This window comes from Quercus lobata, chromosome 11, assembly GCF_001633185.2.
Source record: "Quercus lobata isolate SW786 chromosome 11, ValleyOak3.0 Primary Assembly, whole genome shotgun sequence".
In the NCBI taxonomy this organism is placed as follows: Eukaryota; Viridiplantae; Streptophyta; class Magnoliopsida; order Fagales; family Fagaceae; genus Quercus; species Quercus lobata.
The window spans coordinates 2,567,148-2,576,645 of NC_044914.1; the positions used below are offsets into that span (position 1 = coordinate 2,567,148).

A 9,498-nucleotide genomic window follows, 5' to 3' on the forward strand; every position below is an offset into this window, starting at 1 on the left:
CTGGAAAAATCGTGGAATTTTGCATATATCCAGCTGCAAAAAGCATGGGAACAGAAAAGTGTTGGTCTCATTGTGAGGACTGTGGAAGGTAGACTTGTGTGGATGGAAATCAAATCAAAAGGGACATTTGTTTTATTAAACAAATAATTTTTTTTTTAACAGCATCTAGCACCTTTGATGGAGTGTGCTTTTTTAAAATTTGATGTTAAAAAATAGCATTTATAACATTTAACATTCTTGATGAGAATGCTCTAAGAGACAACCAAGATGGTAGAATAAAAAAGTAATAAATTTATTTAAATATCTCCCCCATTTATTACCCTACCTACCCCACAACCCATTCTACACACTTCTGCTTTTCTCTCTCTTCAACTCTTTCAAGTTCAAAATCCTCTTGAAGAAGAAGAACATGTCCTTCTGCTCGTTGCCTCGTTCTTGATTCCGAAAGCAGATAAGTATGTATTTAACTTGTTTTCTTTTTCGTTTTCTCTGTGCCTCACACACAAGCACTCTCTCACATCACCCACATACCTCAAAACGTCTCTTTTTTTTTTTTTTCTCAGTGATGCGTGTCAATGGAGAGAAGAGGTATAGAGGCAAAAAGAAAACCTATCGTTTGTTGGGTAATTAAGAAAACCGCAGTGTACCTTACCTTCAGGCCTTTATTAGTTTGACTTTTCTCTCATACAGTCATATACCTTCATTTACTCTTTTCCACTCTCCCACCTTCCTACTTATTCCTTAACACTCCCAAGCCAGCCCTGTTCTCTGTGCTCCACTCCATGGCCGAGATTCTCCCACCTCCAATCTCGCCCATTCTCTTGCTTGCTCGTCTCTGCCAGTACTGTGAACTTAGATTTGTGAAGATGTACTGGGAATGCATGAGAAGAAGACGTAGAAAACGACACCATTGCCAAAATGGTATTTTTCCATGACATTGTTATCTCTTCCTTCAAGTTTTTTTATTTAAAGCCATATTCTGTTTTTTTTTTTTTCTTTTCCTCTCTATTTGGTTGTTCTAATTAGTGTGATCTTTTGCAGGAGTTTGGAATGGGATGGTTAGGAAAGATTTCAAGTAAGTTTACAAATTATTCTTTAACAAAAAAATAGAAATAAATATTTGTTTAAATTGAAAAAAGTAAATAATTGTGCCCTCTAATAGTTAAATCAACAATTTTATTTCATCATTAATAATATAAAACATAAATAATTTTATTGATTTATAATTTTATGCCAATAACACATGTTCTATATGGCTTTGGTTTCTTAGATGCATATTATGCTTGTATTTAAGTAGTCAATTGTTCTTTAGTTTTAGAGGATTGGGTGTTCTGTTGTAATTTATCAATGCGAAATTTTAATTTATCATAAATAAAGACTTATTTTTTTAGACAAAAAAATAATAATAAATACCTATTGTGCACAAAAAAAAAACCTATTTTTTTTATTTTACACACTCATTTTTACAAAATAATTTTGTTTATTCTACTATTTCTTTTATTTAAATAATATTTTTCTCATTTTTTTTATTATTTTACAACTACCCATGGCCCCACCAACTTTAACACACACACACCAGCTATATCTGATCTCTATTTCTTTCATTTTCTCTTTCTTCTATTTTTATTTTCCTTCTTCTTTCTTCTTCTCCCTTTTTCTTCTTTAGTATCTTTTTCTCTCTTCTTCTTCTGCTAATGCTAAAACAAGAAGCTAAAGAGAGAAAACTCTTGGTGGATAAGCCTTTTATATATATATATATATATATATCAAAGTGGTGCATTCAAGCCTTCAGAACTTCATTACCATTCTACTTTCAAAGAAATTCTTGCAGTCAAACATGGAATTGAAAAATTCCAGTTCCACCTTCTTGGACATCATTTTTTAGTAGAAATGGACATGTCTTCCTTTCCCAAAATGCTTCAGTTCAAGAGAAAAATGCTCCCACATCCCCAGTTACTCAGATGGTCAAATTGGTTTTCACAATGGTCTTTCCAAGTCAAGCATATCAAAGGAAAAGATAACCTCCTCACTGATTATCTCTCAAGAAAACCTCCAGCCCTTAACACCATGATCCTCTCTCCACCCTTATGTGTATATCCTGTTACAGATTCATCCTCATCCACAAGCCTTCCTCCTAATGATATCCTTAGCATGATTGAAGACCTTCCCTCAGAAATAAAAGACCAGATAAAGACCTTAACTCTTAAAGCTAGAACCCAAAGAATCATTAAAGCCCTCCATGATTACCTCAAAAGGTGCCAACCTCATTTTCTGGCCATCTTCCCTGATATAAACCAGCCATGGAAAACACCTTTTGCCTTTTGGATAACAAATTGGACGGTTGCACATTATCTTTACATGTGGTATTTACTTAATGAATATTACTTGTGCCTCCATTTTGAGCCAGAATTTTATGCATATATTTTCCCACGAGAAAACAGGTATTTTCATAAATTCTGGTTTGAAATTTTGAAGAATGATGCTCATGATGGACAGTGGACAAGGTATCTTACCACAGAACATCCAAGATTTGGAAGAAAGATTACTTCAGCATGTGTGATTGCAAAGCTTAATTCCAAAAAAGACATCCGTACAGAAGGAATTTTTCACCCGGCAGAAATCCATTGGGTAATCAATCCAGATGGCACTCCACATACACATCGAGACCCATCTTGGGTATCCCGTTACCATGCTCTCACAATGACAGAATCCCTAAACAAAGGAATCTTCCCTGAAATAGTACCTATGGACCCAGAAGTGTGTAGACAGCAATGGCCACATGATGATCACTGGGAAATGCCCAATCCTCTCATTGGATTTGATGACCCCTATTATCATAACCATGATCCAGATGTCAATATTGAAGAAGATGAATGGTTCCAAGGAAGAGATGGATGGGACTAGTTACCTCTAACACTTAAAAAATTAAAAAAAAAAAAAAAAAATTCCAGAATCATCTTTAGACGTGGCATCCTTATCCACAACAGTAGCATCCCTGCTCCCTCCTCAGAAACTCATCCAAGGACAGATCACTCCTCCATCCAAAATGGACACTTGTTCATTAGCTCTGAAACCTATCCTGGCATGCACAATTATGGTGATAGCAGAACTCAATCAGGCCCCTACCATCCTGCCACTTGTAGACCAGACATTTCGGCCCCTACTATCTACTAAGACAAATATAGTACATTATCTCTAAGCTTTGTATTCTATAAATAGCACCTTTGTAATTTTGAAAAGGCAAGAGTGAAAAAAGAAAGAAATCCCCTAGAAGCCTTGTATGATCACCAGTCCTTGTAAGTCTTTGTAAGATGTTCTCCAGAGTCTCCAATGTCTAATGTAAAAAAGTTGTTGAATCTAATAATATCTTCCAGTTTGTTGTATCTTGTGTTGTGCTCTATCCCATATTTTCATGTTCTTTTTTACATCTCCATAATAGTTTATATCATTACTCAACTTCCATAATTTTCCTGTCTCCATAATCTTCTTACACCCTCTCCTCTCCTCTCCTCTTTTCTAGAGTAGCAGTTGGTATCAGAGCCCTGTGATCAGTTTCCACTCCTTTGATTAGTATACTTTGATTATTGTCCTGATTAGTATGCTCTGTGGTGTGCAGTTGCCACATTCTGTGGAACCTCTGTATTAACCACATCAGAACACTGGATTTGATAATCAAGTAGAACACTAAGGAGTTTGTTCTCAAAAGTCCTTAAAGAATTTTATTTACCATAAGTTTCCTTGTGGACGTCTAAGCCTGAAGTTGGTGTTTTAAGTCCTGATAGGTCTTTGGTAAATAGTTCTTTCTATTAGAAACTATCATGGCAAGTTCATCCTTAGAAGTAACTGATACCACTAAATCTGTTTTTGATCTTTCTCTACGAAAATCCACTGCAAATAGGCTAGATTACTTGTATGAAATTTCCCATGTACCTGAAGATAGTAAAATACCAATTACTGATTTTCCTATTGTAAATCCTTATACTGTGTTTGATAAACCCCAAGTCTCTTTCAAAAAATCCATAAAAAAATTGTTAAGTCCCACTCAGTCTTCTACTGTAAAAGAGTATGTTCAAGCCTCTAAGTTTGACCAGTATAATATTCCAGCAAGAGAAACAGAAAATTTCATCACCCTTGCTCTCCCCAGAGAATTTGTGATCCCATGGCAAAAACAAGGTTATACACACCTTCATTTTGGTGCAGTAAGATTGGCTTTGACTTTCCATGGAAGAAAGGGACTCCCTGTAGTCTCAAGAATCTCACTTCTTGATTCCAGATTTCTGGAATATCAAAATGCTGTCATAGGAACGGTTCAAACCACTCTAAATGCGGGAACAATCTTTGTTACTCTCTTTCCAAACTTCAATATGTCTTTAAAAGACCCCCATCTTTGTGATGCTCTTAAAGTTCAAGTCCAAATTACAGGAGCCTCTCAAGTGCAAGATACGTTTGCTGCCACACTTCATTATCAGTTGGCCTATCGGCTGCAGAATCATGCTTTTGATATGGCGGTTCCGGATATAGCCCAATCTAATGATGCATTGTTGATCCAGGTTGATCCAGGAATGACACCCATGTGCACGTTTGTCCCAAGACAACTTACCAAAGATCAGATGGCTTCTCTTTTCCCAGAATCGTGGATTACAAAATATGAGATGCTTCATCAGGCAACCAAACCGATCCAGTCAAAAGACCCTCTCTTCATAAGAAAAGCAAATGGTGAAGTAGAGACGAAATTTCTGACAGAACAATCAGAAAAGAAGGATGTAACGGTCTTCCCAACCCAAATTGCTATGCTTCAACCAGTGTCTTATGTTAAAGAAGATGGTCTCCAGATCAAAGCATTTCGGGAAGATGGAAAGCCTTGCTATGAAGGGAAATCACCCACTGGACACATATAGTGGGATATTTGTGATTGTGCTGATTGTCAAGAAGAAGAAATTTTTGAAGAAGATTATCCCAGGAGAAAGAAAAAATCTTCTCAGCAAAAGCTTAAAGAAAGGTATGAAGCAGGAGACCCAGAAGTTGACCTTCTAGGAGAACCCTCGGGAAAATTTGACTACTATGTTCTTTATCCCAGAACCAGAAGACAAAAATCTCTCTTTCCCTCTCCAAGTAAACAAAATCATGATCAGGACCAGAAATCTCCATTAATCCCATATTACCAAAAAGTCCTTTCCCAAAACCCAAAATACCAATCTCCCCCTACCGTTCTTTCCCAAAACCAAGAACTGTCTCCTTGTTATATGTTTGACCAAGCTTCACCTTCCTACTCCCAGAACTTTCCTCCACTAGAAAGTTTTGACCACCCCCAAGCCAATACCAAACATGTCTGGAAGATTAAAAATCCTGTTGGAACTAATCCAGATGGCACCAAAAAACAGGTCTCTTCAGCAGAAGCAGCTTTGAACTGGCAGGCGGAGAATGCTGTAGCACAAAACAAGGTTCTTTCAAGAATTCTAGATAATCAGCAAAGGATGGCTGAAGCAGTTACTCATACCTTCTCATCCTCTAATTCTCTTATTGAAGATTTGAAGAAGAAAATCAAGGAAGTAGAACAAGAATTGGCAGTCATAGCCTCCACAGTGAAAGACTTGTCTGTTTCCTTTCCACTCATTGGACAAAAGGAAAAAGAGAAAAAAACAGTTGCTGGCACAACTCCAATCTATGGAGAACTCACAGAAAGAAGCCACCCAAACTCTCCCAATACAGGTCCATACATCCTACCAACCTCGGCAATTATTATATAAAGACCTAGCTTTGCCCCTGACCTCATCATTTTTACCAGCCTCCCCTTTTCAAAATCCACAACCTTTAGCCATGACATATCCTAATCCTTTTAGAACAAGTCGAATCTTCCCAACAATCCAGCCCTCAAAATAATCTTTCTAGGAAAACAGATAAAGAACAGATAAACCAATCTCCAGATCCAATTGTTGGTGCTTCTTCTAGACCTCCAGATATGAATATGTTGGCTGTAGACCCTGATCCCCCAAATCCAATTTCTTCATTCCTGAGAACTCTTACTCTTAATGATCCAAGAGAACCTTTGGTGCTTCCAATAATTGAAGATGCTGACCTAGACCTATCTGACCTTGGCTTGGAAAAGGTGTTCATGATGGAAGAGGAACCAAAAGAGGAAGAAGATGATGTTCTTCGTCCTAAGAAACCTCCATCCCCTCCACCGATTTTTCCTCCACCTCCTTTTATTCCAGAATATCAAACAAGGTTGGCCTACTCTCCGACTATAGATTCAAAACACTTGTTCACTTTGGATAATACTCCTCCGTCCAAATGGCATGATGAGATCTTCAGCATGTATTCTTGGTGTATTGCTGAGCTTCAAGCTCCAAATGCTACTATTGCCCAGACCATTGGTAAATTCGTAGCAAGGATTACGGGAAGATTAAGGGAATGGTGGATCAATCTTGGAGAATATAGACAAAGGCAGGCAGCCCAATGCAAAACGTTGGGGAAGATTTTTTCACCATTGTTCATAACGAATTTCTGGGCTCAGTGACTCATTATACAGAAGTAGCTCGAGAAGAATTCCTCTTGATGAAATGTTGCTCATTTGAAAGGAAAGATTTGGAGAAACATTTTGACAGAATGTCAAGGAGATACTGCTCTTTTAATGGTATGGATGATGTTAATGCCAAGCATACTTTTCTCAACTCCCTTCCAGAACCATTAGGAGATGAAACTCTCCGTATGATGAATCTTCAAAAAATAACGTTGCAACAATCCTCCTTGGGAGAAATCTACCAGCATGTGCTGATTGCCTTAGAAAAGCTCTGCAACCAAAGAAAATTCCTTTCCGAAATTGACAAAGTCCATAGCAAGCTAAAAGACAATTGCAGAAGGAAAGACTTACAAATCAAGTGCTATGAGAAAAATTGTGCTTGTCCACAGAAAAAGAGAAATCATTTCAAGAAATATTTTGGAAAGAAGAGATATTATGCAGGAAAAAAGAAAAACTCTTTTAGGAAGAAGAAATGGAAGTTTCTCAGAAGGAAGCAGTTTAAAGGAAAGACCTCAAAAGTCTGCTTTGTATGCAGAAAACCAGGACATTTTGCAAAAAATTTCCCGAAAAAGGAAAAAGCAGCAAAGCTTCTTGAACAAGCTCAAATCCATGCAGAAGATATTCCTTTCTCTTATGTAGAGTCACTCTTTTCATTGGATGATGATTACTCCCCTCAGGCCTTGGCAGTTCTAGCCTATTCCACTTCAGAAGAAGACTCAGAGCCAGACAGTGAATATGATTCAGAACAAGAAATCCAAGCCATTTTCACATCCCAGCCAATTATAGCTCCCTTGACTAACCCAACACCCATAGCTCAAGTACACCTTCTCCTTGATACCTACTCTAGACCTATTCCGGTGATAGCTTTATTTGACACAGGAGCAGCAGCAACAATCCTTCATCCCAAAATTCTGCCTGAAGAATGTTGGCTACCCCATCACCAAATGTTTAGAGCAGCAAATGGAGAAACATTTCTCATAACCTTAAAAAGTAAGCCTATCCTCATCAGAATCTTTCCAACCCTGACCATCAAACACCAAGTTCTTGGATCCCCCCTTACAGGCAGAGACCTTCTCATAGGATTTGATCTTCTTCACCAGATACCAAGTCTCAGATGGTCTTCAAAGGGACTCATGCATAAGCAACACCTTCTCACTTGGACCCAAGTACCCCATTTATTCACAGTTGACCCCTTTGATTCTCTAAAATTCCAAATTATCAAAGACTGTTGTGCAAACAGCCATTCCGAATTTCTCCTTAAAAATCCAAACCCCTTGTGGAAAAATCCAAAATTCTTCATATACCTCCCATTCAAGAAAAATGAAGATGTCAACCCCACCAGAGCCAGCCACAGAGGAATGAATCCAGAACACTTAGCTTTGGCCACCCAAGAACTATCCACTCTCCTATCTGAAGGCCTCATTGAACCTACAACTTCTCCTTGGGCATGTGAAGCCTTTTATGTCAATAAGCATGTTGAGCAAGTTCGTGGTAAACTCAGATTGGTAATTAATTACCAGGATCTCAATCACTTTCTTGCAGACGACAAATTTCCTTTGCCAAACAAGAGTGCCCTTTTTTAGCATCTTTCAAATGCAAAAGTGTTTTCAAAGTTTGATCTCAAAGCAGGATTTTGGCAATTAGGCATTCATCCAGAAGAAAGATACAAGACGGCTTTTTACATTCCAGATCACCACTATCAATGGACTGTGATGCCTTTTGGTCTCAAAAATGCTCCCTCTCAATTCCAAAAAGCAATGGTAATGTTATTCCAGCCACTCTTGACCAATGCACTAATTTATGTGGATGATATTCTTTTGTTCTCAAAAGATGAAGAATCCCATACCAAGTTGCTCGCTGAATTTTACAGTTTAGTAAAATCTCAAGGAATAATGCTTTCAGAAAAGAAAATGGTCATAGGGCAGTCTTCTATAGACTTTTTGGGAGTAAACATTTCAGATGGGAAATATACTTTGCAGCCTCACATAGCTGTCTCTTTGAGTGAATTCCCAGACAAGCTCACAAGTGCCAAGCAGATACAACAGTTTCTTGGAATTGTGAATTACATGTCAGATTTCATTCCAAAAGTCTCCAGATACAGGAACTGTTTGGCCCAGTTGCTAAAGAAATCCCCTCCTGAATGGAACTCTGCTCACACTGAAGCAGTCCAACAATTAAAAAGGTTATCTGAAAAGCTTCCTCCCCTACAGATTCCAGGACCAGGCAAACGAGTATTGCAGACAGATGCAAGTGATGAATATTGGGCAGCGGCTCTTTTTGAAGAAATTGATGGTAAAAGGAGCATTTGTGGCTATAAAAGTGGTGCATTCAAGCCTTCAGAACTTCATTACCATTCTACTTTCAAAGAAATTCTTGCAGTCAAACATGGAATTGAAAAATTCCAGTTCCACCTTCTTGGACATCATGGACATGTCTTCCTTTTTTTCAGTTCAAGAGAAAAAAATGGACATGTCTTCCTTTCCCAAAATGCTTCAGTTCAAGAGAAAAATGCTCCCACATCCCCAGTTACTCAGATGGTCAAATTGGTTTTCACAATGGTCTTTCCAAGTCAAGCATATCAAAGGAAAAGATAACCTCCTCACTGATTATCTCTCAAGAAAACCTCCAGCCCTTAACACCATGATCCTCTCTCCACCCTTATGTGTATATCCTGTTACAGATCCATCCTCATCCACAAGCCTTCCTCCTAATGATATCCTTAGCATGATTGAAGACCTTCCCTCAGAAATAAAAGACCAGATAAAGACCTTAACTCTTAAAGCTAGAACCCAAAGAATCATTAAAGCCCTCCATGATTACCTCAAAAGGTGCCAACCTCATTTTCTGGCCATCTTCCCTGATATAAACCAGCCATGGAAAACACCTTTTGCCTTTTGGATAACAAATTGGACGGTTGCACATTATCTTTACATGTGGTATTTACTTAATGAATATTACTTGTGCCTCCATTTTGAGCC

General features: G+C 38.0%; 1 long non-coding RNA gene across 1 annotated transcript; it reads left to right on the top strand.

The window, feature by feature from the left end:
* The first annotated feature begins 361 nt into the window (after nt 1-361).
* On the top strand, nt 362-1,141 carry LOC115967446. Its single transcript, XR_004086454.1, has 3 exons — nt 362-455; nt 564-921; nt 1,042-1,141. It is a non-coding gene; the product is annotated as an uncharacterized LOC115967446 (long non-coding RNA).
* The last annotated feature ends 8,357 nt before the right edge of the window (nt 1,142-9,498 follow it).